This window comes from Apodemus sylvaticus, chromosome 12 (assembly GCF_947179515.1).
Source record: "Apodemus sylvaticus chromosome 12, mApoSyl1.1, whole genome shotgun sequence".
NCBI lineage: Eukaryota > Metazoa > Chordata > Mammalia > Rodentia > Muridae > Apodemus > Apodemus sylvaticus.
The window spans coordinates 5,002,396-5,019,293 of NC_067483.1; the positions used below are offsets into that span (position 1 = coordinate 5,002,396).

At 38.6% G+C, this 16,898-nt stretch overlaps 1 non-coding gene across 1 annotated transcript; it reads left to right on the forward strand.

Moving 5' to 3' along the window:
* Positions 1-2,015: 2,015 nt before the first annotated feature.
* Positions 2,016-2,143, forward strand: LOC127697970 (small nucleolar RNA SNORA17). Its single transcript, XR_007980630.1, has one exon. It is a non-coding gene; the product is annotated as a small nucleolar RNA SNORA17 (small nucleolar RNA).
* Positions 2,144-16,898: the final 14,755 nt, after the last annotated feature.

Genomic DNA, 16,898 nt, shown 5'->3' on the forward strand with positions numbered 1-16,898 from the left:
ACACAAGCACATGCATGTGTGTGCGTGCACACACACACACACACACACACACATACGCACACACACACACATATACACACACACACTCCTCCCAGTCAGATGAGCCAGGGTATAAGTGTCAAACTGAATGCTCTGGTGTATCATCTGGTTCAGTTTTTTCATTCTCCTCTTTTCTCTATTCTCTTCTCTATTAATAATGAAGATAATACATATAAATCCAAAAGATATTTTATACCTCTCATTGGTAATTTTTAATCCTGAAAAATTAAATTTAGGAATAAATTATAGAGGAACAGGCAAAGAAGGGATGATAGTTTTTGCCAAAGCACCCAAGCATTCCACTTCTTTTATTTATTTATTTTAAAGTTTAGTTTTTAAGACTATAAAGTGTGTGTGTGTGTTGCTTATGTTTCTGTTTGTGTCTATATATTTGAGTGTCTGTTTTGCTGTTTGTCACTATATATCTTTATCTGTCTCTCTTTGCTTGCCTTTCTATCTAATTGCCTCTGTTTCTGTTTCTCTGTCTCTTTGTCTTTCTGTCTCTCTGTCTCTCTCTGTCTCTGTCTCAGTTCTCTCTCTCTCTCTCTCTCTCTCTCTCTCTCTCTCTCTCTCTCTCTGTGTGTGTGTGTGTGTGTGTATGTCTGTGGATTTTTCATTGGTATGCATGTTCATGTATATGTGCCTGTATATGTGTGTATGTACCTGTAGGGTCCAAAACAGGAACTTGGATGCACTAGAGCTGAAGTTACAGGCAGTTGTGAGCTATGTGACATGGCTGTTTGGAACTGAATTTTGTCTCTTGGATGATCAGCAAATACTCTTAAATACTGAATTATCTCACTAGTTTTAAAACGTCATTTTTATGAACCATAGTTCATTGGATTATGGTCCCTTTCTTTGCATCAGTTCTACAAGGCAACTTTCAGTGATTTGAGTTCAGTGTGAATTAACTGTAAGAGAAATTGTATCTCCTGCTTGCCAGATTCCATCTCCTGATTCTTTTTCCTACTTGTGATCTATGTCCACAGGTTGAGTATGTGTGAATATAACTTATCCTTGTGTAAGCTCACAAAACAGCTCCGTGCACCATTCCCAAATGTGTTCCCATGGTGAACTCTTTTAGAAATATCTTGGTTCCCTGTACACTGAGGAAGGAAGGTCGCTTTAGTCTTTATCTCTCTTTGCCAGTTGTTCTCCACACATGCCCATCCCTGATCATACTCAGTTCTGTGCTTCTTGGCAGTGTAATATACACTAAGTGAATTCTCATGGCGACTTAAATATATATTATTGATTTTCAGCTTGACTGATCCTGTTTAATATGCTTTTTAAAAATTATGAGCTTTTTGTTTTGTTTTGTTTTTCTGGAAATGGCTTTAAATAACTTGCCCATTTGTCTATTGGAGTCATGATAAGGCTTCCAAGCTTCTTCCATAGTTTATAAATAGTCAATTCTCAATTAGGACTCTGAATAATATCTGCTATTCTGTAACCCATATATTAATTTTACGCATTTAGCCCAAAATGGAGAAAATTCTTGTCCTAGTTTCATTTCTTTTACTGTAATGAATACTTTTGAAATAAGAGTATTTGGCTCCCCGAAGCCCCATGACTCCCAGGGACTAAACCATCAACCAAGGGGTTCATATGGTTCCAGCCAAAAGAGTGGCTGGAACTGGCATCAGTGGGAGCAGTGTCTGGTGAAGGCTCACTAGGTGCCCCAACAAAGGGAAATTGAGGGGGGTGGGAGTGGGTCAGGTGGAGGGATTTATACTTGGAGGCAGGGGTGGGAGGAGGGGTTGGGGATTTTTTGGGGGAAAGGTTTTAGCATTTGAAATGTTAATGAAGATTATATTCAATTAAAAAAAAGAAACCCCCCCCAAAAAAAAGAGTATTTGGCTTATAATTCCAGGCTATTATCCCTTATTTGGGGAAATCAAGGCAAGAACTTAAAGCATAACATAACATAAACATTTAATTTTGTTATAATTGTCATGTTAAAATGTTATATAACCCCCCTGGAGGCATTGTATGTGTGGCTACTGTGTCACATGTTTGGCAGCAACTGACACAGAGGTGAGAGTCTAAGATTCCATTTAGTGTTTTCACCTGTGCACATCCGAATTGTTAGTAACCTTACACTCCCTAAAAATATGAAAGAAAGAAAGGAAGGAAGAAAGAAGGAAAGAAAGAAAGAAGAAGGAAGGAAGGAAGGAAAGAAAGAAAGGAAGGAAGGAAGGAAGGAAGGAAGGAAGGAAGGAAGGAAGGAAGGAAGGAAGGAAGGAAGGAAAGAAGGAAAGAAAGGAAGGAAGGAAGGAAGGAAGGAAGGAAGAAGGGAGGGAGGGAGGGAGGGAGGGAAGGAAGGAAGGAAGGAAGGAAGGAAGGAAGGAAGGAAGGAAGGAAGGAAGGAATCTAAGAGGACCACCAGTTAGGTGCCATGTGGCCCTAGACAGGAATCTGCCTGAGACCACAGGTGTCTGGTACTGCACAGGTCTGGACAGGCTCCCAGTGTGGGAAGTAAGCCAGAGGCTAGAAAATCAAAGAATATTATAGTATGTATCAGCAGGACCCGAGTAAGGGTGAGCTCAGTACAAATTACCCTCTGTATGGAGTCAGGTGAGAAGGTCTGCTGATGTGTGAGCTTATGAGAACCCTCAAACTATGAAAATGGTCTCTCAAAGGTACTTGAAGAGGGGAGAAATGTGTGCTTTGAACTTTAGTATAGATTTTTTAATAAATGTGGGTGACCGTGTATTTGGAGCATATATGTTCAGAAGTGAGAGTTCATCTTGCCAGATTTTTCTTTTAATATGAAGTATCTTTCCTTAACTTTTTTGATTACTTTAGGTTGAAAGTCAATTTTATTTGATATTAGAGTACCTGTACCAGCTTGTTTCTTGGAACCATTTTCTTAGAAAATTGTTTCCCAGCTTTTTACTCTGCACTAGTGTCTGTCTGTGTGCCTGAGGTGAGTTTCCTCTATGCAGCAAAAGGTTGGTTCCTGCTTATGTATCTAGTCTTTTAGTTTATGTATGTTTATTAGAGAATTGAGTCCATTGATATTAAGAAATATTAAGGAGAAGTGATTGTTGCTTGTTATTATTTTTGCTACTAGATGTGGAATTATGTTTGTGTGTCTCTCTTCTTTTTGGTTTGTTAAAAGAAGATTAATTTCTTGATTTTATTGCAATCTTATTTATAATAGACAGAAGTTGGAAAGAAGCCAGATTTGTCTCAGCATATAGATATGTAAAATGTAGTACAATTACACAATGGAGTACTACTCAGCTATTGAAAGCAATGAATTCATGAAATTCTTAGGCAAAAGGGTGGAACTAGAAAATATGATCCTGAGTGAGGTAACCCAATCACAAAAGAACACACATAAGATGCATTCACTAGTAAGTGCATATAAGCCTAAAATCTCAAAATACCCAAGATACAACACACAGACCACATGAAGCTCAAAATGAAGGAAGACCAAAGTGTGGATACATTGGAAAGTGGATCAAAAACCTTATTGGAAAGTGGATCAAAACATCCATGGCTCACAGCCAACCAATAGAATAAGCATAGGGTCACCAATGGAGCAGCCAGAGAGAAGACCCAAGTAGCTGAAGAGGTTTGCAGCCCTGTAGGAGGAACAATAATATTTACCCACCAGTACCCGCAGAGCTCCCAGGACTAAGCCACCAACCAAAGAGGAAGGACCCACGATTCCAGCTACATATGTGGCAGAAGATGACCATTTCAGTAATCAATTCTCATCCACATCCAATAATTGCATCTCAGGGACATTCTGTTTTCTCTAAAATGCCATCACCAATGAGGATAGTCTTCCATTCATTACATAGTCTTCCAGCTGCTAAGACCATGGTCAAACCTTACAGCTTTATTTGAATTGAACTTTATCTCAGAGTGCATAAAAACCAGATCCCTTCTTCAAATAATTTTTTTAATACTGAATTTTTTTTATTCTATATATTTTTTATTTACATTTCAAATGATTTACCCTTTTCTAGCCCCCCACTCCCTGAAAGTCCCATAAGCCCCCTTCTCTTCCCCTGTCCTCCCACACACCCCTTCCCACTTCCCCGTTCTGGTTTTGCCGAATACTGCTTCACTGAGTCTTTCCAGAACAAGGGGCCACTTCTCCTTTCTTCTTGTACCTCATTTGATGTGTGAATTATGTTTTGGGTATTCCAGTTTTCTAGGTTAATATCCACTTATTAGTGAGTGCATACCATGATTCACTTTTTGAGTCTGGGTTACCTCACTTAGTATGATGTTCTCTAGCTCCATCCATTTGCCTAAGAATTTCATGAATTCATTGTTTCTAATGGCTGAATAGTACTCCATTGTGTAGATATACCTCATTTTTTGCATCCACTCTTCTGTTGAAGGATACCTGGGTTCTTTCCAGCATCTGGCAATTATAAATAGGGCTGCTATGAACATAGTAGAGCATGTATCCTTATTACATATGCTCAACTTCACTAGTCATTAGGGAAATGCAAATCAAAACAACCCTGAGATTTCATCTTACACCAGTCAGAATGGCTAAGATTAAAAATTCAGGAGACAGCAGGTGTTGGAGAGGGTGTGGAGAAAGAGGAACACTCCTCCACTGCTGGTGGGGTTGCAAATTGGTACAACCACTCTGGAAATCAGTCTGGCAGTTCCTCTGAAAACTGGGCACCTCACTTCCAGAACATCCTGCTATACCACTCCTGGTAATATACCCATATGATTCCCCACCATGTAGCAGACTGTTTCTTGATGTTCATTTCATCATAGTTGTGACATGAACCTGCTTTCTCTAACTCAGTTAACCCGTATGAAAGAGAGGCACAGCCTAGTAAAGTGAGAGACAGACAGACAAACAGACAGAGAGACAGACAGAGAGAGAGAACTGGAGAACCAGTTCTTTCCAGTGAAATCTCAGGGATTTTTATTTTTATTTTAGTCTTCCTTATAAATGTCTTTTGTAAAAACTACTTTTCTTTTAGTCTCTGTTTTCTAAAATGGAATATCCAATGATTTGGATCTAATTTATTAAAGAACTATTTATTAATTTTATGTATTTAAATTTTGAGACCAGAAAGCATTCTCACTGTATTCCTGCATCATCTGTCTTCAGACAAGGACTACTGAGCATCCTGCTAATAAATGCTACTTGTAATCAGTATTCATATATTTAAGGATAACATTGATTGGAAATAGTACCATGAAGACATTATGTGCCCTGTGAAGCAAGGAGACAACATTATATAGGAACCACTTTTCTCAAAGTTCTCTCTCTCTGTCTGTCTCTCTGTCTGTCTGTCTGTCTGTCTCTCACTTTACTAGGCTGTGCCTCTCTTTCATACGGGTTAACTGAGTTAGAGAAAGCAGGTTCTCCAGTTATGTGGATGATGCATATGTACAATTGAGCATATTTGTGTGTGAAAATGTAGGTACTTATATACACTTGTGTGTATATGAAGGTCAGAGGCGAGACTTAGATGTCAACCCTACCTTCCATCTTACTTGAAAAGAAATACCATTTCAATTCCAGATAGTTGGACCTAGAAATTTCATGACATCAGATGATTCTGTTTCCCATCTCCCTGTAAGAGTACTGGGATTGCAGAGACATGCTTTCAAGACTGTTTTACCTGAAAATCCAAATTTAAGTCTTCGTGTTTATCCGTCAAGCATGTTACCCACTCTCTTCATAGGATTTACTGCTATGGACAGTAACTATGACCTAGGCAACTCTTATAAGGACAACATTTAGTTAGGGCTTACTTACACATAAAGAAGTTCAGTACATTATCATCAAGTCAGGAGCATGGCAGCATCCAGGCAGATTTGGGGTTGGAGGAGCTAAAAGGTCCATCTCTTGTTCTGAAGGAAGATAGCAGAAGACTGGCTTCCAGGCAGCTCAAGTTAGTTTTCCCCCCCTCTTTTCTTTGCTTTTTTTTTTAAATATATTTTTATTTTCTATATTCTTTGTTTACATTCCAAATGATTTCCCCTTTCCCGGATCCCCCCTCCCCATATGTCGCATAAACCTTCTTCTCTCCATCCATTCTCCAATCACCGCCCTCCATTTTTTCTCTGTCCTTATATTCCCCTTCAATACTAGATCAATCCATTCTAGGATCAGGACCTTCTCCATACTTCTTCATGGGAGTCATTTGTAATGCAATTTGTACCTTGGGTATTCAGGGCTTTTGAGCTAATTAATATCCACTTATCAGAGATTGCATTCCATGTGTATTTTTTTCTTTCTTTTTTTTTTTATTCGATATAATTTATTTACATTTCAAATGATTTCCCCTTTTCTAGCCCCCCCACTCCCCAAAAGTCCCGTAAGCCCCCTTCTCTTCCCCTGTCCTCCCATCCACCCCTTCCCACTTCCCACTCGCATAAGAATCCATGTGTATTCTTATGTGAGTGGGTTACCTCACTTAGGATGATATTTTTCACAATGAACCATTTGCTTAAAAATTTTGTGAATTCATTGTTTCTAAATGCTGAGTAGTATTCCATTGTGTAAATATACCACATTTTCTGTATCCATTCTTCCTTTGAGGGGCATCTGGGTTCTTTCAAGCTTCTGGTTATTATAAATAAGGCTGCTATGAACACAATGGAGCATCTGTCTTCATTGCATGCTGGGGAATCCTTTGGGTATATGCCCAGGAGAGGTATAGTAGGGTCCTCCGGAATTGTCATGTCCAGTTTTCTGAGGAACCACCAGACTGATTTCCAAAGTGGTTCTACCATCTTATAGCCCTACCAGCAGTGGAGGAGTGTTCCTCTTTCTCCACATCCTGGCCAACACCTGCTGTCTCCTGAGTTTTTGACCTTAGCCATTCTGACTGGTGTAAGGTGAAATCTCAGGGTTGTTTTGATTTGCATTTCCCGAATGACTAATGATGTTGAGCACTTCTTAAGGTGCCTCTTGGACATCCGAATTTCTTCAGGTGAAAATTCTTTGTTTAGATCTGTACCCCATTTTTCATAGGGTTATTTGGTTCCTTGGGGTCTAACTTCTTGAGTTCTTTGTATATATTGGATATTAGCCCTCTATCAGATGTAGGGTTGGTGAATATCCTTTCTCCAATTTGATGGTTGCTGTTCTGTCCTTTTAACAGTGTCATTGTGTTGCAGAAACTTTGTAATTTTATGAGGTCCCATTTGTCGATTCTTGATCTTAGAGCATAAGCTGTTGGTGATCTGTTCAGGAACTTTTCCCCTGTACCCATGTCCTCTAGGTTCTTCCCCAGTTTCTTTTCTATTAGTTTTGGTGTGTCTGGTTTTACATGGAGGTCCTTGATCCACTTGGAGTGAAGTTTAATTCATGGAGATAAGAATGGATCAATTCACATTCTTCTGCATGCTGACCTCCAATTGAACCAGCACCATATGTTGAAAAGGCTATCTTTTTTCCACTGGATGTTTTTGGCTTTTTTGTCAAAGATCAAGTGACCATAGGTGTGTGAGTTAATTTCTGGGTCTTCAGTTCTATTCCATTGGTCCACTTGTCTGTCACTGTGCGAGTACCATGCTGTTTTTAACACTATTGCTCTGTAGTATTGCTTGAAGTCAGGGATACTGATTCTCCCAGAATTTCTTTTGTTGTTGAGAATAGTTTTAGCTATCCTGGCTTTTTTGTTATTCCAGATGAATTTGAGAATTGCTTTTTCTAACTCTGTGAAGAACTGAGATGGGATTTTGATGGGGATTGCATTGAATCTATAGATTGCTTTTGGCAAGATGGCCATTTTAACTATATTAATCCTGCCGATCCACAAGCATGGTAGGTTTTTCCATTTTCTGAGGTCTTCTTCGATTTCCTTCTTCAGAGACCTGAAGTTCTTGTCATATAGATCTTTCACTTGTTTGGTTAGAATCACACTAAGATACTTTATATTGTTTGTGGCTATTGTGAAGGGTGTCATTTCCCTAACTTCTTTCTCAGCCTGCTTATCCTTTGAGTATAGGAAGGCAACTGATTTGCTTGAGTTGATTTTATAACCAGCCACTTTGCTGAAGTTGTTTATCAGCTGTAGGAGTTCTCTGGTGGAGGTTTTTAGGTCACTTAAGTAGACGATCATGTCATCTGCAAATAGTGAAAATTTGACTTCTTCCTTTCCAATTTTTATCCCCTTGACCTCCTTATGTCTAATTGCTCTAGCTAGTACTTCAAGTACTATACTGAGAAGATATGGAGAGAGAGGACAGCCTTGATTAGTCCCTGATTTTAGTGGGATATCTTCAAGTTTCTCTCTGTTTAGTTTGATATTGGCTACTGGTTTGCTGTATATTGCTTTAACGATGTTTAGGTATGGGCTTTGAATTCCTGCTCTTTCTAAGACTTTCAGCATGAAAGGATGCTGAATTTTGTCAAATGCTTTTTCTGCATCTAATGAGATGATCATCTGTTTTTTTTTTTTTTTTTTTTTTTGAGTTTGTTTATGTAGTGGATAGCATTGATGGATTTCATTATTTTGAACCATCCCTGCATCCCTGGGATGAAGCCTACTTGATCATGGTGGATGATCATTTTGATGTGTTCTTGGATTCAGTGGGCAAGAATTTTCTTAACTATTTTTGCATCAATATTCATAAGAGAAATTGGCCTGAAGTTCTCTTTCTTTGTTGGATCTTTGTGTGGTTTTGATATCAGCGTAATTGTGACTTCATAGAACGAGATGGGTAGAGTTCCTTCTGTTTATATTTTGTGGAATAGTTTGAAGAGTATTGGTGTTAGGTCTTCTATGAAGGTGTGATACAATTCTGCACTGAAGCCATCTGGTCCTGTGCTTTTTTTTTTTTTTTTTTTTTTTTTTTTGATTGGGAGACTTTCTATTACCCTTTTTATTTTTTCAAGTATTATGGGACTGTTTAGTTGATCTATTTGATCCTGATCTAGTTTTGGTGTCAGATATCTGTCTAGGAAACGGTCTATTTCCTCCAGATTCTCCATTTGAGTTGAGTATAGGCTTTTGTAGTAGGATCTAATGGTCTTTTGAATTTCCTCAGTTTCTGTTGTTATAGCTCCCTTTTCATTTCTAAGTTTGTTAATCTGGATACTGTCTCTGTGCCCTTTGGTTAGTCTGGCTAAGGGTTTATCTATCTTGTTGATTTTTTCAAAGAACCAGCGCCTCATTTTGTTGATTCTTTGTATGGTTCTCTTTGTTTCTACTTGATTGATTTCGGCCCTGAGTTTGATGATTTCCTCCCTTCTACTTTTCCTGGGTGAAATAGCTTCTTTTTGTTCCAGGGCTTTCAGGTGTCTTTGCTTTTTTTAACAATTATTTTTATTAGATATTTTCTTTATTTAGATTTAAAATGTTATCCCCTTATATCATTTCCCCTGTGAAAATCCCCTATCCCATCCCCCTCACCCTGTTCACAAACCTACCCACTCCTGCTTCCCAGTACTTGCATTCTGCTACACTGGTATAACAAGCCTTCATAGGTCCAAGGGCCTTCCCTCTCAATCATGCCCAATAAGGCCATACTCTGTTACATATGTGGCTGGAGTCATCGGTTCCTCCATATGTACTCTTTAGTTGGTGGCTCAGTCCCTAGAAGCTCAGGGGACACTGGTTGATTCATGTTGTAGTTCCTCCTATGGGTATTCAAACCTCTTCAGCACCTTGGGCCCTTTCTCTAGCTCCTCCATTGGGGACCCTGTGCTCAGTCAAATTTTTGTCTAAGAGCATCTCCCTCTGTATTTGTCAGGCACTGGCAGATCCACTCAGGAGACAGTTATATCAGGCTCCTGTCAGTAAGCACTTGTTGGCATCCACAGTAGTGTCTGGGTTGGTGCCTGTATATGGGATAGATGCCCAGGTGGGGCAGTCTCTGGATTTTAAACCAGCCCCACAGTGGCATAATTTCTCCAACAAGGCCACATCCAAAGAGTGCTACTCCCTGGAGTAGGCATACTCAAATCACCACAGCTACTGAACATCTCTATAGTTTGTCTTATGCTTTCTTTATTTTATTTCTACTTTTAACTTACAAACTGTAAGGCCCTTAACTCATCGCTTCCTTTTTTTCCTCCTTCAAAATCTTTTGCCTTTGAAATGAATGTGCACAGAGGGAGAAGGAATGACTCAGAAGTGCAAGGCACATGACTATGTGTTATTTTCTTATTAGTTAAACACTGGGACAATTGCTATAGAACTGAGTGAGAAAAAAAGAGGAAAATGAATGATATTTGACTTTATAAGAGGACCCCTGTGGCCCAACAAGTTTGTGAACCTTAATTGACTTGGCAGATTCACTTGTTACATATGGCAATGTGGAAGGTATGTCACAAAAATTGAAAAGATCATCTTACTAATAAAGTTTAACAGAGCTAGCAGGTAGATAAGTGTGTGGGAATACTTTCAGTATAGAATTTAATATAAATTAGAAAATGAGACCATGCACTTAACTAATTCTTGAAGATGGAGACAGATTAATGATGTGTATATATAGATGCCCAGAATAAATGACACCAAGAAATTTATGTATAACCATATTTTCAGGTTAGATGTGCCTTAAGTGTTAGGAAGATCACTTATAGAAAAGTGCTAGTCTTTCAAGCACAGGGAAAAAGAACCCACTACTGAAATCCTGTATAAGAGTATCTGAGCAAGGTAGCAGACATAATCTCATTTCTGGGGAGACAAAGGCTGGAAGTTCCCTGCAATTGCAGTCCAGACAGTGTACAAGTTTGAAGCCTATCTCAAAAACACAAACAAAAAAACAAAAACAAAAACACAAAAAAAGCAATTGAAAACAAAATTCAAAAACAAGAAAAACCAAACCAAAACAAAATCTTTCACTGTAAACAAGGTTAAAAGAAACTGGTACAACAACCACTCTGGAAAGCAGTCTGGCGGTTCCTCCGAAAACTGGGCACCTCACTTCCAGAAGATCCTGCTATACCACTCCTGGGCATATACCCAGAAGACTCCCCACCATGTAATAAGGATACATGTTCTACTATGTTCATAGCAGCCCTATTTATAATTGCCAGATGCTGGAAAGAACCCAGGTATCCCTCAACAGAAAAGTGGATGCAAAAAATGTGGTATATCTACACAATGGAGTACTATTCAGCCATTAGAAACAATGAATTCATGAAATTCTTAGGCAAATGGATGGAGCTAGAGAATATCATACTAAGTGAGGTAACCCAGACTCAAAAGGTGAATCATGGTATGCACTCACTAATAAGTGGATATTAACCGAGAAATCTGGAATAACCAAAACATAATCCACACATCAAATGAGGTACAAGAAGAAAGGAGGAGTGGCCCCTGGTTCTGGAAAGACTCAGTGAAACAGTATTCAGCAAAACCAGAATGGAGAAGTGGGAAGGGGTGGGTGGGAGGACAGGGGAAGAGAAGTGGGCTAACGGGACTTTCGGGGAGTGGGAGGGCTAGAAAAGGGAACTCATTTGAAATGTAAATAAATTATATCGAATAAAAAAAAAAGAAAAAGAAACTGGTACTAAGAGCCAAGATGGTCCTTTTTTCATTCAAACATGCACATAAACAAACTCACATATCAACACTCAAATAAATAGACATACATGCAAAACTAGCCTTATGGATGCATAGTTGTGTAAAATTTATATTTATATTTATGTTGATCAGCTTTCATAAAAAGGTATTTTGATATATTTATATGCGCATGGCTCCCTTGTTTATACTTTATACATGTAAGTGTAGAAATGCAGATAAAAGTGGTGCATAATCTGCTTCTAATTATATCACTAAAATATATAATATTGTTGACAGTTATAGTCATTAAATATGAAACAGATTTTGTGGCAACTAACAAATTGGGAAAAGATCTTTACCAATAGAGGGTTAATATCTAATGTATACAAAGAAATAAAAAGTTAAGACGCCAATGAATAAAATAACCCAATTAAGAAATGGGATACAGATCTTAACAGGGAATGGTCAACCAAGGAAATTCAAATGGCTCTGAAGCACCTAAAGAAATGTTCAGCATCCTTAGTTATCAGGGAAATGAAAATCAAAACAACACTGAGATTCCACCTCACAACAGTCTGAATGGTTATGAAAAACTCATGGGGTAGCAGACGCTGTAGAGGAGGTAGGGAAACAGAAACACTTTGCCATATTTGGTGGAATTGTAAGCTGGTAAAACTGCTCTGGAAATCACTTTGTCCATTCCTCAGAAAATTAGAAAAAGTGAGGGTCCAGCTATACCACTCCTGGTCATATACCCAGAAGATACTCCAACATGTAATAAGGATACATGCTCAAGTATGCCCATAGAAGCATTATTTATAATAGCCAGAAGCTGGAAAGAACACAGATGTCCTTCAACAGAGGAATGGATAGAGGAAATGTAGTATATATACACATTGAAGCATTATTCAGGTATTAAAAACAATGAATTGGGAAAGGATATTCACCAACCCTACATCTGATAGAGGGCTAATATTCAATATATACAAAGAATTCAAGAAGTTAGACCCCAGGGAACCAAATAACCCTATTAAAAAATGGGGTAGAGATCTAAACAAAGAATTTTCACCTGAAGAAATTTGGATGGCAAGAGGCACCTTAAGAAGTGCTGAACATCATTAGTCATTCAGGAAATGAAAATCAAAACAACCCTGAGATTTCACCTTACACCAGTCAGAATGGCTAAGGTCAAAAACTCAGGAGACAGCAGGTGTTGGCCAGGATGTGGAGAAAGAGGAACACTCCTCCACTGCTGGTGGGGCTGTAAGATGGTACAACCACTTTGGAAATCAGTTTGGCGGTTCCTCAGAAAACTGGACATGACAATTCCAGTGGACCCTGCTATACCTTTCCTGGGCATATACCCAAAGGATTCCCTGTCATGCAATGAAGACACATGCTCCATTATGTTCAGAGCAGCCTTATTTATAATAGCCAGAAGCTGGAAAAAACCTAGATGCCCCTCAAAGGAGGAATGGATACAGAAAATGTGGTATATTTACACAATGGAATACTACTCAGCAATTAGAAACAATGAATTCACAAAATTTTTAGGCAAATGGTTTGATCTGGAAAATATCATCCTAAGTGAGGTAATCCAGTCACAAAAGAATATACAGGGAATGCAATCTCTGATAAGTGAATATTAATTAGCCCAGAAGCCCTGAATACCCAAGGCACAAATCGCCTAAAAAGGACTCCCATGAAGAAGTATGGAGAAGGTCCTGATCCTAGAAAGGACTGATCTAGCATTGGAGGGGAATATAAGGACAGAGAAAAAAAAGGACGGAGGTGATTGGAGAATGGATGGAGAGAAGAAGGTTTATGGGACATAGGGGGAGTGGGGATCCGCGAAAGGGGAAATCATTTGGAATGTAAACAAAGAATAGAGAAAATAAAAATATTAAAAAAAAACCAATGAATTCTTGAAATTCTTAGGCAAATGGCTGGAAGTAGATAGTGTCATCCTGAGTGAGGTAAACCAATCACAAAAGAACACACATGACATGCACTCACTGATAAGTGGATATTAGCCCAAAGGCTCAAAATAAACCAGTAACAATTCACAGTCCATAAGAAGTTCAAGAAGAAGGAGGAGTAAAGTGGGGCTGCTTTGGATCCTCTGAGAAAGGGAATAAAATACTTACAGAAGCAATAATGGAGACAAAGTATGGAGCAGAGTCTAAAACAAAGGCCATCCAGAGAATGCCCTACCTGGGGATTCATCCTATAAATGGTCACCAAACCCAACCCTATTGCAGATGACAAGAAGTACCTATCCAAAGGAATCCATTATGGTTGTCTCTGGGGGCGGGGGGCTTGACCTGCCAGAGCTTTAGAGATGCAGAGGCATATGCTAGCAGCCAATCATTGGACTGTGCATTGGGTCCCCAATGGAGGATTTGGAGTAAAGAGTGGAGGAGCTGAAGGGGTTTACAGCCCCATAGGAATAACAATGATGTAGACCACCCAGACAACCCAGAATTCAAGGATTGAACGATCAACCAAGGGGTACACATGATTCCAGCCAAAAGTATAGCAGAGGAATGCCTTGTTGGGCATCAGTGAGAGGAGTGGTCCTGTGAAGGCTCAATAGATGCCCCAACTAAGGGAAATCCTGGGGGTATGAGGTGGGAGTGGGTTGGGTGTAGAGGGGTATACTCGGAAGCAGGGATGGAAAGAGGGGTTGTAAGTTTTTTGGGAGGGGGGACTTGGAAAGGTTTTAGCATTTGAAATGTAAATGAAGATTATATTCATTAAAGAGAACAACCCCCCCCCAAAAAAAAACAAAAAAAAAAAAATAAGGGTTTAAAAAGAAAGAAACAGTTTGAACACTTTTATTTAGAAGTATATACAATATCTTTAATAATACTATGTGTGATTTATAATGAAAGTATTCATGAATATAGTGCATAACAATAGGGAAGTTAAGCAATGGGAGGTTAACTTCCTCCATAAGTTGAAAGGCTGCACTCATACAACTCTTTTAAAGCATAGTAGAGAATCTAGACAGGCTGTGAAACACTGAATTCAAAAGATTCAGAAGGAGGCAGAATACTTAGCAGGGCATCCTGAAAGGCAGGTAGAATTCAGATGTCAACACTACGTTTCTTGTTAAAATAGTGTGTGTGTGTGTGTAGGTATGTGTGTGTATGTGTGTATGTATATGTGTGTATGTTTGTTGTATGTGTGTGTATTTGTGTGTATGTGTGTGTGTGTATATATATATATATATATATATATATATATATATATATATATATATATATATATATATATATATATATATAATCAACCCTGCCACAAAAATTTCAAACCACAACTTGCCCTTTCTACAATATAGGATGTGAAAATTGTGGCTTAGAACTTTGGAGAATGTCCAACCAGTTACTGGTCTAACTTGCCATCCATGCCACATGAGTAAACTTATGCTTGATTCTGCCTGGTTTGTCAGAGCCTCTAACTTGGGAAGCACAGAGATCTAAGGTATAACTAAATAAAACTGAGGAAAAATAAGAAATGAAACAAAATTTCTATTGATATCTCTCTATTTTTTCTATATTCATAGATTGGTGCCTAGCCCAAAGTTTATCAGAGAAGCATAATCCAAGATGAGTACAGAGGCCGAGACCCACATCCCATCACTAGGTAAAGCTTACTTAGGAAAACCCACAGTAGAAGGGGAGTAAGATTGTAGGAGCCAGAGGGTTCAAGGACAGCAGGAGAAACCAGGAGAACTTATCCTCCAAAATTGACAAACCAGGAATCAGGTGCTCACAGTGCCTGAAGTGGCAATAATGGAGACTGCATTGGTCTGAACTTTGTCCTTTCTATGTCCACTATGATTGTTTAGCCTGTTAGGGTTTTTGTAGAATTCTTAGCACTGGTAATTGGGGTGTCTCTGAATCTTTTACCTATTTTTGTGACCCTTTGGCTCTTACTGGATAGCCTGTTCCAATGTTGATATAAGAGTTTGTGTCCAGTCTTCCAGCATCTTGTTACACTGTGTTTGGTTGATATTTCAGAGGTTTGCTCTTTTCTGAAGGGAAGCAGAGCAGCAGTGGATCTGGGAGAAAATGAAGGTAGGGAAGGAATTGGAATGTATAAAAGGAGGAGAAACTGCTGTTGGGATGTAGTCTATGAAAAAAGAATAAATAGAATATACATTATATTTTTATTTGTGTGTGTGTTTTAGTATCTGTATGTTTGTGTATGTGTGTGTGTGTGTGTGTGTGTGTGTGTGTGTGTGTGTACATGTGTGTAGGCATTTTATATATAAAATTTCCTCAGAAGCCAGAAGGGAGCAGAAAGTCCTCTGGATCCTCAGTTACAGCTGTGCGCCCCTTGACGTGGGTCGTGGGATTTGAACTTGGGTCCCTTACAAGACCAAGAAGTGCTCTTAATATTCTGAACCATCTCTCTGAATGGTACATGCTTGAGAACTTTGATATGAGTCCCAGGAGAATCCACTGAGTTCCTGTATATGGGCTGTTGATAAAATAGTATGTCATATACTGTTAGCTGCCCCTCTTTATCTAGTCAAATGATGTTAAGATTCTGTCTCTTTAGTGTGGTTATGTTTCATTCTCCACTACCACTAGGATGAACAGAATACCCTCTAAACAATCCCTAATCTATTCAGTTTGACAAACATCACTTCTTTGGAAAATGGCAAAGGAACACATTGCCCTAACTTTTGTCTCTATGGATGAGATGAATTTATGCAATTAGTGGGAACTCATAAGTCTAATACTTTTGAGAACAATGTATACATGGCAAGACTTCATGCTGAATCTCTTTGCTCTAAAATTCATATAAATGAATTGAAATTAGTTCAAACCATACTTAGCTGTTTAAGGGACTTTCTTCCTAACACATTTTAGAAGCATAATGGGCCCTTTTGTCATATTGTCAAATTTGTAAGTTAAAATATCTTAAATCCAAGAATGGCTATTGGTTAAATTAGGATCAAAGTATGAAGCTGACAATTTTGCTCAGTTTGTGAAGTCAGTTTGGACTCTTCCACTGCATACACAATCTAGCTATAAACACACAAGGCCCATTATGCTTCAAATGCACATCAGTGGTATACAAGTGGCCCCTCCCAGAAATTCATTCTTCACATAATAAGGAATTATTAACCCACAAGCGATTAACATCAGACATAAAAGCTACTGTCATAGGACATAGATCCAAGTCCCCCTGATGAAACCTTTTAACATAGATAAAAGCAATTGGCTGTTTCACTTGCTTAATAGATCCAATAGATTCATAGGACACAGAGTGATTATGAGTGATATACTAACTGAAAGAAAGAGAGGATACAAACACTGAAATTGAAAATGGAAACAATAAGTTATATGCATGTCTACAGTATACTAAATTCTGTACTATAGCAAT